The sequence below is a fragment of the Hylobates moloch genome, unplaced genomic scaffold, assembly GCF_009828535.3.
Source record: "Hylobates moloch isolate HMO894 unplaced genomic scaffold, HMol_V3 SCAFFOLD_19, whole genome shotgun sequence".
NCBI lineage: Eukaryota > Metazoa > Chordata > Mammalia > Primates > Hylobatidae > Hylobates > Hylobates moloch.
Genome location: NW_026652294.1, coordinates 59,969,088 through 59,989,686, shown reverse-complemented (window position 1 = coordinate 59,989,686; position 20,599 = coordinate 59,969,088). Strand labels below are relative to the sequence as shown.

At 39.2% G+C, this 20,599-nt stretch overlaps 1 protein-coding gene across 1 annotated transcript in view; it reads left to right on the top strand.

Moving 5' to 3' along the window:
- The window catches only part of ADAMTSL1 (ADAMTS like 1), a 454,301-nt gene that overhangs the window by 128,007 nt on the left and 305,695 nt on the right, over positions 1–20,599 (top strand). The gene's annotated exons all lie outside the window — the stretch shown is intronic.

Sequence of the window (20,599 nt, the reverse complement as noted above, 5' to 3'; positions counted from 1 at the left end):
GTATAGACATTTTAACAATATTGATTATTCCAATCCATGAGCATGGAATCTTTTTTCATTTTTTGGTGTACTCTTCAATTTCTTTCATCAGTGTTTTATAGTTTTCATCATAGAGATATTTCACTTCTTTGGTTAATACCTAGGTATTTTATTTTATTTGTAGCTATTGTAAATGAGATTACTTTCTTGATATCTTTTTCAGATTGTTCATTTTTGGCATATAGAAATGCTGCTGATTTTTATATATTAATTTTGTATCTGGCAACTTTGCTGAATTTGTTTAACAGTTCTAATAGTTTTCTTGTGGGTCTTTAGGTTTTTCTAAATATAAGATTATGTAATCTGCAAATGAGGATAATTTGACTTCTTCCTTTCCAATTTGGAAACCCTTTATTTCTTGCTGCACTTTGATTTCTCTAACTAGGACTTCCAGTGTTATTTTAAATAACATGTTGAAAGTGGACATCCTTGTTGTGTTTCATATCTTAAAGGAAAGCCTTTCAGTTTTTCCCCATTCAGAATAATACTAGCTGTGAATCTGTCATATATTACTTTTATTATGTTGAGGTATGTTCCTTCAATATCCAGTTTTTTAAGAATTTTTATCACGAAGGCATGTTGAATTTTATAAAATACTTTGTCAGCACTTGATGAAATGGTCATATGGTTTTCTTCTTGATCATGTTGATAGGACGTATCATGTTGATTGATTTGCATATGTTGAACCATCCTTGCATCTCTGGGATAAATACTACTTCGTCATAATGAATGATCTTCTTAATTTGTTGTTGAATTTGGTTTGCTAGTGTTTTGTTGAGGATTTTTGCATCAATATTCATCAATGATATTGGCTTGTGGTTTGTTTTTTAATGTGTCTTTGTCTGGTTTTGATACTAAGGTAATCTTGGCCTCCTAGAATGAGTTTGGAAGTTTTCCCTTCTCCTCTGTTTTTCAAAATAGTTTGAGTAGGATTGATATTAAATTTTCCTTCTTTAAATGTTTAGTAGCATTCAGCAATGAAGTCACTGGGCCCTGGGCTTCTCTTTGCTGGGAGACTTTTTATTATGGCTTTGTTCTCATTACTTGTTATTGGTCTGATCCAGTTTTGGATTTCTTTATGGTTCAATCTTGGTAGGTTGTATATGTCTAGGAATTTGTCTGTTTCTTCTAGATTTTCCAATTTATTGGCATATAGTTGCTTATAATTGCCAATAATGATCTTTTGAATTTCTGCAGTACCAATTTTAATGTCTCTTTTTTCACTCGTATTTTATTTATCTGGATTTTCTCTCTTTTTTCTTATTCTTCTCTAAAGGTTTGTCAACTTTATTTATCTTTTCTAAGAAACTGTTTTTTGTTTCTTTGATCTTTTATATTGTTTTCCTCATTTCAATTTCATTTATTTCTGCTCTGATCTTTATTTTTTTTTTCTTCTAATTTGGGTTGGTTTGCTCTTATTTTTCTAGTTCTTTAAGATGTACTGTTAGCTTGTTTATTTGAAGTTTTTCTTCTTTTTTGATGTAGGTACTTATGGCTATAAACTTCCCTCTTAGTACTGCTTATACTGTATCCCCTATATTTTGCTATGTCATGTTTTCATTATCTATAATTTGTTTCAAGAGGTTTTTCAATTTCCTTCTTAATGTATTCATTCACCCACTGGTCATTCAGGAGCATATTGTTTAACTTCCATGTGTTTGTATAATTTCCATAAAACTAATTTTAGTTTTATTCCATTGTGGTCAGAGAAGATGCTTAATATTATTTCAGGGTTTTTTTAATAAGATTTGTTTTGCTACCTAACATATGGGCTATCCTTGAGAATGATCCATGTGCTAAGGAAATTATGTGTATTCTGCAGCCACTGAATGAAGTGTTCTGTAAATATCTATTAGATCCATTTTGTCTTTAGTACAGATTAAGTCCAGTGTTTCTTTGTAGATTTTCTGTTTACCATTTCTTGTAGATGGTTTGTCTGGTAATGATAAATTCCCTCTGTGTTTTTTGTTTGTTTGTTGTTTTTGGTTTTGGGGGTTGTTGTTTTGGTTTATTTTTAGTCTGGGAAAGTCTTTAGTTCTCCTTCATTTCTGAAGGATATTTTTACAGGGTACAACCTTTTTTGTTGACTTTTTTTTTTCCTTCAGCATTCTGAGCATATTGTCCCACTCCTTCCTGGCCCGTAGGGTTTCTAAGCAGTCTCCTTCCAGTTGTATTGGATCTCCTTTATAAGTTATTTACTTCTTTTCTCTTTCTGCTTTCAGGATTCTTTTTCTTTTACCTTTGTGAATTTAATTATATCTCGAGGTATTCTTATTTGACTGAATCTGATTGGTGACTTTTAACTTTCCTGTACCTGGATACTTATAACTGTCTTCAGGTTTGGACATTTTTCTGTTACTACTTTTTTGAATATTGTCTCTGCACCTTTCTTTCTCAGTTCCCTCTTTAATGCCAGTAACTCAAATATTTGCTCTTTGATGTCCTGTAGATCCCATAAACTTTGTTCATTCCTTTTCATTCTTTCTTTTCTGACTGTATATTTTCAAAGAGTCTGTCTTCAAGTGCACTGATTGTTTCTTCTGTTTGATTAATCCAGCTGTTTATGCTCTCTCTTACATTTTTCACTTTATTCATTGTATGTTTCAGCTCCAAGGTTGATTTTTAAAAATTATTTTAATTTCTCTATTTAATTTCTCTGATAAATTTTTGAATGAACTCTCTGTGTTCTTGCATTTCATTGATCATCCTTAAAACAGCTATTTTGAATTATTTGTCTGAGAGATCACACCTCTCCATCCCTGTAGGGTTGGTCTCGGGCATCTTGTCTGTTTGATGCAGCCATATTTTCCTGAATGTTCTTGGTGCTTGTGAAAGAGCAACAATGTCTGTGCATTGAGGAATTAGGTATTTATTTTAGTCTTCAAAGAGTGGTTTTGTTTGTGCTTGTCCTTCTTCAGAGGGCCTTCCAGGGATTCTAAGCTGACTGACTATGGTGTTCCCTGAACCTGTCACAGGTGAAGATGTCTCAGCACTAGAGGATGCTCTAAGCCCTATCTTGCCCACAAGTCTCACAAGTGCTCAGAGGTTGATGTGGCCATCTGTCCCAGATGGATCTGGGGAAGACCCAAGGAGAGTAATGGGGCTGTGTGGGAATGCTGGCCAAGGAAATGAGTGCAGAAGACTGTCCTTTTGGCCCAAGAGAGGGATCCCTGCCTGTAGGCCTCTGCCCAGGTGGGATGGGTCCCTTACTGCAGTGAAAGGGGCTGGAGTTGAGACTGAGCATTTGGGGATCTTCTGTGAGAAGGAGGCTGGTGGTCTGTCTTATTGGATCAGATGGACGTGCATCACCCAGCAGGTCTCTGCACAGACAGGATTGTTCCTCAACTGCAGCAGGAGAGGCTGGAGCTGAGACTGGGCCCCCTTGAGATCTGCTATGGGATAGAGGCTGGAGAGCCTGGTCTTAGCTCAGAAAAGTATGTATCTCCCAGTAAGTTCCTGCACAGATAAGATGGTTCTCCTACTGCAGTGAAAGGGCCAGTGCTGAGACTGGACTCCTTGGAATCTGCTGTGGGACAGAAGTAGGTGAGCCTGTCAGGGAGGCTCAGACTGCCAGGCTTGACGTGTGGACAAGTCTCCCTCTAAGCTGGGATCTTAGCAGAGGGAGGCTGGAATAGTGCCCCAGGGCAACTTTTGGGTTCACTGCCAAGACCAATGTCAGCGAGCTGATGAGCCTTTCTACCAAGGCAGTAGTACACACAGTTCTTTCTGGAACCTTTGGCAGATGATTTTTGGTTGTAGGCTTAAGGCCAAATGGGGCTGTAGCCAAGCCCCTTCAGGGACTGGGCTGTTTCTGGGCTTGAACCCAGAAGCAAGTTTGGCAGAGCAGATCTGTCAGCTGGGTATTGGTCTGCACTCTCAAAATGACCCTCCTAGGTCATGGGCTCTGCTAGGCTTTCACAGACTCCTCACTGAATTCCAAGGCTCACACAGAGACACTTTTTACTGTGGATAGGTACAGGATTGTTGTTGTGGGGGAGTATGAACAGATTACCTTCTATTCTGCCATCTTGGTGACATCATCCCCACAGAAGACAGTTTTGAAACTGAAAAGGAATTTGAAATTTTGTAGTTTAATATTTCCATTTACATTTAAGATATCTGAAGCCTAAGTGGGTTCAATCAATTTTTAAAAAAGGTCTGCCATGTGGGCCTGAATTAGGTTCAATGGGGACATGAACGTAAGTGTCATAACATCCTGTCTTTAAGAAGCTTATAATTGTGTAGTGATGAGGTTCTAACAAAAATAACTATAATCAGCAGTACGTGGTGTGGGCTTTAATTATGTATTCAATCAGATACAAATTTGAAGTCCAACTTCTGATCTTACTATCTGTGTGATCATGGACTAATTCACTAGGTTCTTTTAGCTTCAATTTTTTCATGTGTACAAACAGTGTAACAATATCTAATTTTAATGAAAGCCAATATTTACTGGGCACTGAGCACTGACATGGTGCCTCAGCCTCCTGAGTAGCTGGGATTACAGGTGTGCACCACCATGCCTGTAAGGCACTGTGTTATGTAAGCGTATGTCAGGCACTGTGCTGTGTGAGCATTTCACATATGTTACCACCTTTAATCCTTGTGTGAACCTATGTGAGGTGATATTGTTACAATTTTATAGAGGAGGAAAATGAGGTTATGAGAGATTTAGTATTGTTGATTTATTCATTCAACAGATTTTTATTGAGCATCTACTAATGCTAGACATTATGCTAAAATACCAGAAATGCAACTATGAGTACAGGATGCAATGGGAACATACAGAAGAAGTGAAACACTGTAATTCAGTTTTGAAAACATAGACAAGGCTCTAAGGTCCAGCTCTAGGGTCACTCTCTTTCTCAGGAACTCATGTAAGTCCTTCAGAAAAACTCCTAGGGGAATTAATATTCATTTTCTTGTCTTAGCACCTGTTTCCTTCTTCTTTCTTTTGTCTTATATTAAATTTCATGACCATATAGCCAATTAGATTGAGAACTTCTTACTAGGAGAGACCACATATTACTCATCTTTAGTTTCCTTATATTTATGTTGCTCAGTATGACTGCCGCTGCATGGATGGAGCAACGAGTCAATAAATCTCTCTGTTGGCTATTTTTGTCTCTTGATGACCAAGCCCTCCCTAAAGCACAAAATTATTCATCTTAAATGTCTTTTTTATCTTTTAATATATTTGTGCCTTGTTCTCATTTCCTTCAGGCTGTGAAACAGAGCCTGTTGATGTGAGCTAAATTTTATTGTATTCTAGGCGAGGAGTAGTTTGGAATTTGGAATCTGCTGCCATCTACTCCTTATTTACCATGGCTTAGGATTAAATTGGATAATCTTCAGTCATATTTCTAATAGTTCAACTCTCTCTATTAGTAATATGCTTATCAAGTTGTTGACCCTAAAATACTAGTCTTTCCAAAACTTGAAGTACAAGGTTTAAAAGTATATTAAAAATTTGAAAGATTTGAAACCTTGTCCTTGGCTTTTTTTTTTTAAGTCAAATTAAAAATAGGCAAAGTAGAATTCAGGAAGCCTTTTTGAGATTGGGTGTCTTATGACACTTCGTGTAATTGTTTAAAAAATGTTAAAAATCAAATTCAAATGTGAGAGACGATTTAGTAATTATACACTGGCTAACTGGCATACTTCCAAGGAAATATCAAGTGAGGAAAGGGATGATTTTTTTTAACGTTGTGGCTACTTTAATTGTAAAGATCCTTAATAAAAAAAATTTAAAGCATCAAGTACCTTCCAGATTTTGAGGCTTTGAACATAATTTTACCCAAGTTTTAGCACATTCATGGTTGCCAAAGACTCCCTTGGAACAATCCTAATAAGGGCTGTTTTCCAGAGTCAGGAAAATCCACCCAGGCCCTAAAATTAGTGTAATAAACCCCACCTGTCATCTCTATTGCCTCTTTGGTTAGACTGCCCTGAGGAGCCCAAATCAAGAAGGAACAAAGTGTTTTTGATGTGGACTGACTGCTTGTGATCCAAGAGAACACTTAAGAATCTGAGAAATCTAGGGAGAATGGCAAGCAATGATCTGTGTGGTTAATAAAACAACAAGGCCAAGACAAATTCAGAGACCTTGGGGATATTTTGAACCTCTCTACAAAGCTAATCGCAAATCAGTACCTTTGAAAGGGACCATGGAGCTGAATCTCCTTATTTTGTTTTATTTTATTTTGTGTGGAACATAAAATATGACCAGCATCAGGGCAGAATGTGACTTGCCCGAAGTCTCTCAACTAGCAAGTGGCAAAGCCAGAAACACTCAAACCCGGGTCTTCTGGCTCCAAGTCCACTGCTCTTTAATCTGAACGAAGTGAGAGTGCTTTTTATGTGTGTTTTTAAAAAACTTTAAACAAAAAATTTTAAGTACTTTATTTGGATTATTTATTCATTTTTGTTCATCTCTTTTTATTTGGATTATTCATTTTTGTTTGTCTCTTTCACCATTACTAAGTGCACTTCAGTCCCTGTGCTAAATTTCCCTCCCTTGTGGCCAGATTATCACAGGAACATTCTATTTACTTAAAAGAAGTTGTATTATTTAAAAAAAAAAAAAAAAAAAAAGTGGAAAACTTTACCAACAATGCAACATTCCAAAAAAATAATGCTCATCATTTCCACTCCTTTAGAAATGCCAAATGCAAACCCACTGCACCTGCACATCATAGTGATCTCAGGGTGGCCAAGAGCTGGTGGCTGACTAGTCCTGTGTGAGCATGGGTTTACAAATGCACTTGAGTACCAGTTTAGTTTCTTTGCCATCAACGTTAAAAGTGATTTAAGTAACAGATATTTCAGAGAAAGGGACAGGGGTGGGTTGGGGAGGAAAGCTTGAGAAGCAGCAGCCAAAGTCACGCTCAAATGAAAGAATATACCCAGTGTTTTGTTTTCCCAAGTTTTTGAATATACTACGTACTGTCCTCTCTGCCCCCAGGGTTCCCATGGTGGGGGAGGATTTCTGTCTCCTCCCTACTCCTGAGGGCGGCTGTCAACTTCTGAGGCAGAAATCTCAGTATTAGTGAGAGGTGACAGCGTGCTGGCAGTCCTCACAGCCCTCACTCGCTCTCGGCGCCTCCTCTGCCTGGGCTCCCACTTCGGCGGCACTTGAGGAGCCCTTCAGCCCACCGCTGCACTGTGGGAGCCCCTTTCTGGGCTGGCCAAGGCCAGAGCCGGCTCCCTCAGCCTGCAGGGAGGTGTAGAGGGAGAGGCGCGAGCTGGAACCAGGGCTGCATGCTTGCGGGCCAGCTGGAGTTCCGGGTGGGCGTGGGCTTGGCGGGCCCACACTGGGAGCAGCCGGCCAGCCCTGCCAGCCCCGGGCAATGAGGGGCTTAGCACCTGGGCCAGCAGCTGCGGAGGGTGTACTGGGTTCCCCAGCAGTGCCAGTCCACTGGCACTGCGCTGGATTTCTCACCGGGCCTTAGCTGCCTTCCCGCGGGGCAGGGCTCGGGACCTGCTGCCCGCCATGCCTGAGCCTCCCACCCACTCCATGGGCTCCTGTGTGGCCCGAGCCTCCCCGACGAGCGCCACCCCCTGCTCCACGGCGCCCAGTCCCATCGACCACCCAAGGGCTGAGGAGTGCGGGCGCATGGCACCGGAACTGGCAGGCAGCTCCACCTGCAGCCCCAGTGCAGGATCCACTGGGTGAAGCCAGCTGGGCTCCTGAGTCTGGTGGGGATGTGGAGAACCTTTATGTCTAGCTCAGGGATTGTAAATACACCAATCAGCACCTTGTGTCTAGCTCAGGGTTTGTGAATGCACCAATCGACACTGTATCTAGCTACTCTGGTGGGGCCTTGGAGAACCTTTATGTCTAGCTCAGGGATTGTAAATACACCAATCAGCACTCTGTATCTAGCTCAAGGTTTGTAAACACACCAGTTAGCACCCTGTGTCTAGCTCAGGGTTTGTGAATGCACCAATCGACACTCTGTATCTAGCTACTCTGGTGGGGCCTTGGAGAACCTTTGTGTCCACACTCTGTATCTAGTTATCTAGTGGGGACGTGGAGAACCTTTGTGTCTAGCTCAGGGGTTGTAAACGCACCAATCAGTGCCCTGTCAAAACAGACCACTGGGCTCTACCAATCAGCAGGACGTGGGTGGGGCCAGATAAGAGAATAAAAGCAGGCTGCCCAAGCCAGCAGTGGCAACCCACTTGGGTCCCCTTCCACACTGTGGAAGCTTTGTTCTTTCGCTCTTTGCAATAAATCTTGCTACTGCTCACTCTTTGGGTCCACGCTGCCTTAAGAGCCGTAACACTCACTGCAAAGGTCTGCAGCTTCACTCCTGAAGCCAGCAAGACCACGAGCCCACCAGAAGGAAGAAACTCCAAACACATCCGAACATCAAAAGGAACAAATTCCAGACGCGCCACCTTAAGAGCTGTAACACTCACCACGACAGTCCGCGGCTTCATTCTTGAAGTCAGTGAGACCAAGAACCCCCCAATTCTGGACACATTAGGGTTGATTGACAGAAAGATTTATTAATTTGTTGATGCACCCATCCATGCAATAGTCTTTTATTGAGCCACATAATATAATGTCCGTTCAGCAGTTTCCACTCTTGGCTTTTTTATTTGACACAAGTTAGGGATGAAAGGATTTGTGTTTTGAATAGGGTAACAAGGATTTGCTTTGCTTGGGTAAAAATACAATTTGGCTTGTTAAAGAGGCAAAGACACAGTGGTGAAGCAAGTCCAGCTCTCCTGGCACCTGTCTTTTCCTTCCTGAAGGTGTGCCTTGGGACAGGCATGTGCCTCAATTAATGAAGGGGTGAGTGCTTAGGAGGAGGTAGGATCATCTTGTCAGTTGAGAGGAGCACTGAGTCTCCTCATGCGTGGGCTTCTATTTTTTAATCTGGAGAAATATTTTTATGCTCGCTTAAAACATGCTCTCTTAGGCAGTGGGTAGGTAGAATGGTTTTGTCAAGGCTATTTGGGTTTAGCCTCCCATTTTCCCAGTAGTAGTCTCCAAGTTTCTCCCTATAATTCAAAGTATCATTTTTTAGTTTTCTCCCTGAGTTTCATGGCTCTAAAGCAGAAGTTGCAAACTAGCAACGCTCCAGCCAGATGCAGCCTGTGGATAACTTCTGTTCTGCACCCATCATGGGCTTTTGTAAAAATTTGAATTAGTTGCCAGTATTTAAATATAATTAAATTATATTTATATAATGTATTTAAATATAATTAAATTATATAATTTATTTATAAATTAAATATAATATTTCCAATAAAAATCTGGATTCAAAACAGATTTTTAATCCTTTAAAAATCAGATCTGGCTGGGCGGGGTGGCTCACGCCTGTAATCCCAGCACTTTGGGAGGCTGAGGGTGGGCAGATCACAAGGTCAGGAAATCGAGATCATCCTGGCTAATGCGGTGAAACCTTGTCTCTACTAAAAATACAAAAAAAAAAAAAAAAAAAAATTCAGATCTGCAGCATTTGGTCTGTACTCCAATGCAGCAAGCATCTGATAGAGCTGAAATGACACTGCTGCCTTGAGATGCTGCATACTCTTTGGGGCCTCTTTCACTCACTGCACAGCCTGGACCTATAGATATCTGCTTTTCTGATGCTTCCCCAAAGGCCGTATAGGCTAGGTATTTCTAAGGGGAAGGAGAAAGATCTGTTGTCATCATGATGGTAGTGATAAGAATAGAAAAACAATCCTCATATATTAAGCTCTAACCATGCCAGATACTCCCAAGTACTTAACACGCTATTTAAACATCAAAGAACCCAATCTACAGCCCAAAAAGTCTAGTTTTCTTGCCCAAGGTCATATAACTTGTAAGTGACTGAGTTAGGATTTGAACTCAGATTTGTCTGACCCTATAGCCTGTGCTTTTTATTTTACTGTACTGATTCATAGAATTATACTTCCCTTCTAGACAACCCTCCCTGACTTTTAAGCCCCTGAGAATCTATGACTGGATACCAAGAATTGGGGTCCCTACTTGCCACTGGTTTTTAGGTTTCTATGAGAAACAGTAGGAAAGAGAAGTTCTGGTTATCACTGGTGGGGCTCCTTCTGCTTTCATCTCCTCTAGCTCAGGATCAGCTCTGGGTGCTAAGGCATACAGCCATTCTCCTGGGTAAAAGGAACTCTTTGGAAACTTTTTCTACTAAATCAATTTGATGCCACATTAAAGGGTTTAAAAAGAACATTTGAATATGAGGTAAAGAGCAACTACTCAAATTTTTAAAATCTAAAGAAACAAAAATATAAACTCTTAGCCTGTACCTATGATTGTTTCAAAAGAAAAAGAATAAATTTCTTATTCTTGGGACTATACATTTCATCTATGTTATCTTTCTTTCTTCCTGTTGATTCCATCCCACATCATCTTTAAAGCCTGCTGCTTTTCAAATCCAGAGTATTGTCAATTTCCTATTGGTTTCCTTCACCATTATTCTCCTTCAATTGTGTTGCTTTTCTTTCTGATTTCTCAAAATGTTAAACTCTCTTGGTTTTCTCTATCTCCTTTTGAAAACTCTGGGAATACATTTCCTAACAAAGTTTCCTTCTATATACTCAGCTCCAGAATAGGACAATAAGTGCCCTTCCTGGTGAAATACATATACTCTATTTTAGGATTCTTTTGGTTACAAGCAATAGAAATTTAGTCTGCTCAGCGTAAGCTCAAAAGGATGAATCATTGAAAGGATAAAGATTAATGACAAGAACATCAACTATGTATTTAGCAAAATACGTATTGGGAAACTAGACCCAAACAGAAAGCTGAAAGGCCAGGCCTCAAGAAGCACAGGTGCCAGGGCAGCTTTGAGGTCCTCAGCTACAGGTGTGCACATATCTGGCAAAAAATAACTTAGCTCTAATCATATTCTGACTCTTTCTGTCTCCAACCAATTTTCAAATTCCCAGGTAAGAGAATCTGGCCTAGTCTAAGTGTCTCTATTATTGAATTAATTAGCCATGGCCAGGGAATGGAGTGACTAACACAGACATGGCCACTGGGGATTTCCTAGGGATGCTATAAGTGACTATGGGCATAGTGCCAGGTCTGTAATTGTTTTTGTATATTTATTTCTAAATTAGGGATTTGGTCTATATGAAAGGTGATTTTATTAAGTATGTGTAGCATATATTATACATTATAAATAAGGTATAGTATAATGTAGCACATATATACACATTTATATATTACATTATACATTATATATTATAATATACATTATATATAGATGTAATGTAGCATATATACATTTCCATATACATTATATATAATGTATATTGAAGTACATAGCTTCTGATGTATAGTAAAATAATTTGACAGAAGGTTCTTAAAACTTTTAAAAACCTGAAAGTTTTATTGGTTAGAGATTCAGTCTGAGAAATAGCTCATATATTTTCCTATAATAGGAAATAATTTATTAAGGCAATAGCTTTGTAAATCTCATTAAAGTTTTACCATCTTCATGATTGTTAGCAATTGTAGCAGGGCAATGCAGTACAGGCTTCTGCATAAGAAATGTCGTCCTAGTTAGTGAATGGATGTGATTTCACTACTGCCTACTGCCTATGAGAAGGTAGTCATACCTTGAGTCATTCTTCTGCTCCCTTTACAGTGAATTGCATCTTTTATGCTTTGGTGGGTGTATCTGTTAGGCTGGGAGTGCTCAGAAGTTAATACTGATAGACAAGCCATGGAAAACTTCTGTCTTGGTTCATACTAAAATCTTTTTGCACTAGGACAAAACGAAACTTCTGCTGCAAACATGAGCCTCCTCTCTTCTTTAGCCAAAAGTTCACCAGGGTTCAAACAATTTCTTAATGGATTCCAGTAAGATTTTGTGGGGCTATAAGAAATAAGTTTCTGGTTTGCAGCCTAAAGGAATGTGTCTCGCACAGTACCAGCACTGGAATCAGGACCCACCTGGATTCAAGCCCCAGACTGGGCTTCTAATCTGGTTCTGATTTTGGGGGGACTTGGCAGCCTGCCTTTATTGTTCCTTAGTATTGCTGCCATTCTTTAATTCAGAGCTCACATCTCACCTCCTCCATCAACCCTTCCCAGGCTGATGAGAAATCAGCCCATCTGTACCCCAAATCTAGTACATAAGATCCTTTTATTCTCCCTCTCAAACAAATCTGTCAGACACAGGCACTTCTCAGCTGTCCATACTGATAAAGGAATATATTTCTATAGGTAATCTACGATATCTAGTCTATGGAGACTTTTTCTTCCCTGTAGAAAGGTATCTGACACATGGAGTTAAGTAGGTCAGACAATGAGAACTGGCAACACTGGACTGCCCACTGAAGGGACTATGTGTTTGTGCGGGTGAGTTTTCTCTGAGTGTGTTTGCACGGGTGAGTTTTCTCTGAGTGTGTTTGCGCGGGTGAGTTTTCTCTGAATTTTTGATACTTACTTTCTAAGTACTCCCATTTTTCTTCCTTAGATCAATAGGCAACTTCTGAGAGGAAAAAAATGAGGTAAATATTTTTACTTAAAATGAGAGCTAAGTTTCTGACTTTTGAAGAACATCAGAAAATAATATTTTAAAACACCGACTAACATCCACTTACTTTTGTTCTTCTTCAACTCTTACGGTTGGATTTGTTGTTGTAATCATTAATAGTAATGGTAGGTGTCCCATGATTAAACTCTGAGAGCTTTCTATTCCTTCGTTGAATCCTTATAACAACTGGAGGTATGATTGGTACCATTTTACAGGTGAAGAAACCAAGGGCTGGAAAGATGAGGTGACATGGACAAAGTTATGCAGCTAATAGATAGCAGAACTTAGATTCAGATTTAGATCCATCTGTCTCCAAAGCTATATGCTATGCTATGCTATGCTATGCTATGCTATGCTATGCTATGCTATGCTATGCTATGCTATACTGTGCTATGTAGTATGGTTGGATCCATATATGTCTTGCTCAGTAGAAGAACAGTGAGTGCAAACACATGGAGTTTTGTCCACATCTAGTTAGAAAGAGGCCATAGGACCAGCTGGTATTTAGGGCAGAGGCATCATTCCATACTTCCTCAACAACCAACCACATAGCAGATGTTTACTTTTATTTGTTTCTGTAATGACACAGCTCTGTGTATTCCTTGTGTTAGTTGCTTCTGTGTCTGTTGCTTTTCTGCCTCCTATTCTTTTTTTATTATAGTAAAATGTAACATAGATTTTACCATTTTAACCCTTTTTAAGTATATAGTTCAGGGACATTAAGTACATTCACATTGTTGTGCCATATCCAGGACTTTTTCATCTTCCCAAACTGACACTCTATGCCTATTAACCAATAACTCCCCGTTAGAAATACCAAAATTGTTAGAAATAGATAATTGGTGCCACAAAGAAAAGATAGTATGGAGACAAAAGATCTCTCAGCAAGGCAGTCTTTACTTTCTGCGGAAAGGGTGCTCAGTCGCAGATGGAACAATGGCGAGAGCACACCTGAACAAGGGAAAAGCAGACATATTTATCCCTACGCATTTGGGTTGTCCTTACTGCTGTGTCCTGCATCCATTGGCTGGAGCTGGACCTCATATTCTTAAACTGACACCCGATTTGCTAGTAGTCTAAAACTTTCCTAAATAGGTAAGTGCAAGGAAGAACGAAGAAGTTGCTTACAAAAGTTTTAAGGAAGCAATAACATTTCCAAATAAGGAAGGGGCATAGGCTGCGAGCTGGAACGTGCCTGTGAGCATGTCCAACAATTACATAGGGTAGGGCTTAACAAAGAGTTATTAGCACAAAGCAAGAAGGCTTGAGGAAAGTTAGTCTTTAAAATACACTATTATTTCTAACACTAAGGATTTATTCTTTAACAAGAAGGAAAACTTTGAAGAGGAAACTTTCACTTTCTACACTCCCCATTTTCCCCTCTTCCTAACCCCCAGTAATCACCATCTATTTTCTTTCTCTATGAATTTGACAATTTGGGGTGCCTAGTATAATGAAATCGTATAATATTTGTCCTTTTTTTGTCTAGTTTATTTTACTTAACCTAAGGTCTTCAAGGTTCTTCTATGTCATAGCGTGTGTCATAATTACATTCCTTTTTAGAGCTGAATAATATTTTGTTGTATGAATATACAACATTTTATCCATTTGGCATCTGTGGACACTTGGGTTGTTTCCCCCTTTTGGCTATTGTGAATTATGCTGCTGTGAACATAGGCACACAAGTGTATGTTCAAGTCCTTGTTTGCAATTCTTTTAGGTACATAGGCACAGAAGTAACATTACTGAATCACGTGGTAATTGCATGTTTAATTTTTTTAGGAATGGCCATACTGTTTTCTGCAGCGGCTATACCATTTTACATTCCCACCAGTTCTGCCTTCTACTCATGCCTACTCTTAGTTTATGAAGCCCTCTAGAGCACAGCTGCTGCAACTTTGTAGTCTTTTACCCTTTAACAGCTAGGACAATACCATTCCCATAAAGAGTATTGATTAAAAGACATGCTTATTGTAGTGGAGATCATGATACTAAAATTACTTCAGCTTCTCCAGGAGGTTTACAAATGTTCGGCCATGCAACTCCTCTCACTTGTATTTTTCCCTACCTTTTTTCCCTCTTCTGCTCCCAAGCTCAGAAAATAACCATGAAAATAGTGAGATGCCTCTCTGCAGGAAAAAAATAAAAGTGTAACTGTGCCTCTTTGCATACCAATGGCGTATTTCAGAAAGTGGCAACCTGTTTATCTATGCAGTTGTTGATTTATGATTGCCAGTACATGTTTGGCAGGCTGAATCCACATCTGCAATTTAAATGACTACTTACAAAATGAGCCTTTTTTCCCTAATATCCAATTAGGCCCAAGGGCTGGCATTGTAGATGAAAAAGCAGTTACATCGAAAACAATTCCAATCCCAATTGCAAAAGAAGTTATCACTGGCGGAACTATCAGAAAAACACTTGGTTCAGGAATGCAATCTTGACAGTCTACACATCTTAAGGCAAGAGCATGTTCGTACTCAGCAATGGGTTCTGCACTCCACCTTGGGAAAGAAGAACAGAAAAGACAGCCTGCTTTTGGTGTAGGCCCAGAGACAGCATCAGGCCTCAGATGAGTTTCCCACGTAACTCTTCCTATATCCCTCATTTTGTAATTGCATCACCCCTGGTACTGTAAGCTTGAACACTTTTGGTGCTAAAGCTGCCAATTTTCCTGATTTTGTGGAATTTTTTGAGGTTCACAAATAGAAACAAGTGTACAAATATTCCATTCACATGCTTTCCAAATGTTTTTATTTTGCCTTTGACTGAAAGGGGTCAGAGCTGAGTATAAAGGTGCTTTGATATTGGAACACACTCTCCTTGCGTCACGCTTGACCCAGGCTGGGTGGCGGAAGCAGAGGTAGGTGCTACTTGTGTGAACTGTGTGTTCAAGTCAACATGCTCTGGAATTGATAGTGTGTCATTCTGGGTTTTCTACTCCTTTCTGACACTGCGTGGTACAAACCAAAAGTTCATATTGGGGTCATGATTGCTGGCTTTTGGCAGGGCTTGGCGAGAAGGTCTCTGCAGGGTTAGGCCGCCCAGATGCGAGCTGTTTGGGCTGAGTTCAGTTTGTTTCCATTCGCTCCCTCTCCCTCCTCCCTTCTCCTCAGTCATGCCAACTGCTACTGGAGATGTTTTTCCTCTGTTTAAGGTAATAACCGAGTCAATGGTGAAGCCAAGCTATAGGCAAGCATTGAAAATAAATTTTCAAGGGGGTTGTTTACATATTATTAGAAAAAGCCTTGGAATCTTTTTGAAAGTTTTTGTTTCCTGAGAAACTGTCCTTTGGGAATATCTTTGTTTTTTGAGTGCCTTTATCTTGGTGCTGAGAAATAAACTTAGGAAATATGATTGAGATGTAGTGGGCTAGGTTTTTAAACAAAATACTCCAAACATTCCCTCAGAAACCATTTCTCTAAACAGAGCGCTCACATGAGTAGCTGATTAGTACACGTGGTGCTGCCCGACCTCTTGAGGATACACACTGTTTGCTTGAAAGTCCCCTGGTATATTAGGTGACCTAGTGTAATAGGAATGACATTTTTTAAAGAGACTAAATCCCAATTCTGTCATTTTCTAGATAGGTGATATAGGTAGTTGCTTTGGTTTTGTCACCTGTTCAGTTGCAGAGTTTGTTTTACATTCTTCACGAACTCTGTAAAACACCTGACAGGACTTGACCCACACACCGTACTTCATAAACACCACAATTCCTTCCCCCCCCCAATTTTTTTATTTATTGCCTCTTCTCGGCCTCAAGTTTGGTAAGTGAGAACCATCCACTGCTGCAGTCTATAATTTCCTAATGTAATTTCCCACTCTTCAGAATAATTGTGGCTGACAGTATTTATTTTCTCCCTTCCTGCCAACTAAGATACAACGTCCATTCACTTGCCCTAAGACAAAAGGTTTTGTGGCCTCCAGCTGTGAAGACCAGATCTCACTGAGACAAACAACTGCTCTTATCTTAGGGAAAAAGACAAACCAGCCAACAATGAGCAATCCATGTAAGCCTTGCTCTTAACACAATCATTAAAAAGAATTTTGAAATTGAGGTTGGAAATCATCTGACAACTCAATGCCCGAATGTTCTGGGGAGGATGTTCATAAAAATTCTTCTAGTAACAAATGTGTTCATCTCCCCTTTGATATGTATCCCAGCCTGTGATTCACTGGAACATGGCTGCACCTACAGAAGATAGTTCAACTTTCGATTGTAAAATTTTAATGTTGAAAAACAGCCCGAAGACTAGGTCAACACTCTGCCAAGAATCCACTTGAAACAACTCTTGAAAACCATAAAATTCGTGGTCAAATATGTTTTTCTATCGAATATGGCATTTGATAGACCCACTTTGTAGAATATGGGGACTTTTCAATTTAGAATCACATAGATGTATTGAAAAGAACGCATTGCATATTTTTTTTCAAATGATTCAAAATTTTTTAATTGATACTGCATTATGTAATAACATTTGAAACTATAATCTTTGGTGATGATTCCATTCAGCATTTTCATAATTTCTTTTTATTATTATTGTACTTTAAGTTTTAGGGTACATGTGCACAACATGCAGGTTTGTTACATATGTATACATGTGCCATGTTGGTGTGCTGCACCCATTAACTCGTCATTTAGCATTAGGTATATCTCCTAATGCTATCCCTTCCCCCTACCCCCACCCCACAACAGGCCCCGGTGTGTGATGTTCCCCTTCCTGTGTCCATGTGTTCTCATTGTTCAATTCCCACCTATGAGTGAGAACATACGGTGTTTGAATTTTTGTCCTTGCAATAGTTTGCTGAGAATGATGGTTTCCAGCTTCATCCATGTCCCTACAAAGGACATGAACTTGTCATTTTTTATGGCTGCATAGTATTCCATGGTGTATATGTGCCACATTTTCTTAATCCAGTCTATCATTGTTGGACATAAACCACTTACTGCAAATTACATGCTTTTTATACATAATACATGCAGAAGAAATGCAGCGTGATGCAATATAGCCAAATTTGATTGTGGTTGTGAACCATAAAAATTGGAAATCCCTTTTCTTCTTTTCCCATGGTCCACCATGAAGCAGTAAGGTTAGGGTACAGAAGCAGGTAATTTGGGTACTTTTAGGGGGATTTGGAGATAGCATATACAATTCCTGTGTTAAGGTAATTCTTTTTAACTAGTTTGGGATAACTGACTAAACACCAATAACTATTATAAAACTGTAGTGTTTAAAAAATTTCTAAACTTAAATATTCCAGTTACTACATGATTTAATTTCACTCTCTAATTAGACATACACTGTGTGTTGAATTCTGTCAGGTTCGGAATTTGTAGTTTCAGCTGGATTTAAACTAGGACTATAGCAGGAAAGAAAAAGAATTCATTTCTATGCATGTGAGTGGGGGGTTAGTGGAATCTTAATCTTTCTGAATGGGAAAATGTATGCAGTCATTTCTTTTCATCTCAGCGCCTTTGAGTGAATTTGCTTTTGTCTAAAATGAAAGGAGAAACAGCTCATTTTTCCATTGTCATAATAGTGCAGTGATTCAGCAAAATGTAACTGATTATGCTGAACCCACAAGGCTAGAGTTAGTAAGGGTAGCCAAATTGCTGTCAGCTATTTCCAGCTCAGTCCCATCACTATATCCAGCAGCTCACCTTTCATCTGGCTCTGGAAATTTGGGGATCATTAAAAATCAGCCAGCTCACTTTTCTCTTAGGATTTTGTGACTCCTGTTTGATTGGTTCATTGTTAATTCTGATTAATAAGAATTTAAATTCCCAACTTCCAGAAGACTACTTTTCCTTTTAAAAAGATTGTAACTGATTTGCTTTTGGCTTATTCATTTAGATTCAGGGATTCTTCTCCATTAAAATAAATAAATTTTGAATATCCCATATATTAATATGGGTTGCTGAATGCCCACTTTCTTTCATTACATTCAATTGGCATATTGATACATTCATATGGGCAGGAACTCCAAAGGAGAAAACAGGACCCCAGGCTCTTGTCCCAGTCCCTGAAAATATGTCTTTCCCAGCACCTTAGGTTTTAGAAGAATGACAATGAGAAATCTCTATTTTGTGCTGACAAATATATTTAATGATAGTTACTCGATTGTATATATTTGAAAGTGCTTCCTGATTTAACTGCAGACCAGTAGTCCTGGAGTTGGAGAGCTAAGGAAGGATGTTTTCAGAATCCTAAACATTTCTCTTTAATTTAAGTAGAATGCAGAGGAGATGATTTGCTACTCCACAGCAATTTCAGAAAAGTATTTTTCATTTCTAATAGAACCCTACCAGAGGTCATTTCCCAAAGAGCCAACCAGGCTTGCTGGTATTTCATTGGCTACTTTAGCAGGGTAGAGGGAAGTTAAAAAAAAAAAAAAATTATCCGGTGGAACTCCATCTGCTCTGACCTCTCAAGGAGAGTATATTCCTTCAGTGGAATTTGAGTTGTGATCTTACTTCCTATATGCTGTTATCAAATCCAAAGGGGCTGAAATAGATCTGAGCTTTTGCAAACTTGACCCTGTCTCTAGAGCTGTGGGACTTGGAGTCTACAGGTTCCCAGATCCCTAAGGCACCCCCGATATTTTCAGATGCATTTCACATATATAATGAGAAAATACCTCCTATTTGCACAGTGACTACCTATCCCCCCCAAAATAATCAGCACACGGGGTCTGATAATTCTGGAGACTATGAAATAGAAGATTTGAAAATCGAGTTGTCCCAGAAATTCCAGGATAGTGGTCAGAGTTGTTATGTGCTAGGCAATGAACTGGATCTTTTTATATAAGCTATCACCTCAAATCCTTAGAACAAGTATATAAAATAGGTCGGATTATATAACTCACAAGAGAACTGAAGTCATACTGAGAGTGATATATTCAAGCCATCACATCCAGGTTGAGTTGTTGGTTGCATCACAATGTCATGCTGCCTCTTTTGTGGTTTAGGGTTCCACAACACATAGATTCTTGGTATAAATAATGATGTTCCAGGGTAAGCAGTGGCGAGGAAAGTGAATATGTGGATCAAAAGCTGAGATGCAGCACTATGGTCTTGTTGGTCTTAAGTGCGACATTTCCAGAGGGGGAAATATACCTTTAGCAATTGTAAAGTTTATGGTAGAACTGGGGGTCGTGTCATGGCTCCATTTGTTCTGTGACAGAGTAAAAATTATATTTTCTTAGCAGAAGAAATTTACTATCTCATCCAAATATTTTGTGCTATGGCTTTTTCCACTGGGAAAGAATCTTAGATTAACAGTCTTTAGTTTCTCAAGCTGATCTGAAAATTCACTGCCTTGTGCATGCATTTGAGATACTTTTGAGGGACAGAAGTTTAGAGTTACTTTACAGATGATGCTTTTGCTTAAACTCTGCTTTTAATCAATTCTCTCCAGGCTCTACCCTAAAGAGACCCAATGTAGACAGACAGAAATGGCAGTAGAGAACCAGGAAGGAAAAAGGGTTATATTTGTTAATATATCAGTTGAGGATGTCTTTAACAGACTTTGAAAGCAGGATATTGACAGCACTGTCAAAGAAGTTTCAAATTAATATAAAGTAATAAGTTTTGAGAGGTAACGAGGTAAGAGCCAAAGAATGACACAAGCCCTCCTAACTTAGGGATCTGAGATGCATGAACAGTTGTGATGGGAGGAGAATTGTTTGGGGACATAGATAAATCCCTCTTCACCTTTCCTTTTCCATCCTCTGTAACCTTGACACACAAATGCAGCCAGCACACTATTGCTGTTGGAATATTGACTTCAGATAACATATCCAGACATGTAAACGAGAGTTTAATTGTGTGTAGAATTTTGTTTAAATTATGGACCATATCTGGAATTTAAAACTCTTTAAATATAAATTTCCTGAAAAATTTTCAGAGGTACACGTGTGAGTTCCAGCCATCATACTAGAATAGCTACTTTGTGGTGACTTACTGAACAGACACATTCCAGTAAGATCCACATTTGTACCAGGGCAGAATACCAGCTGCTATCCTGTCTTCTCAACAAAGG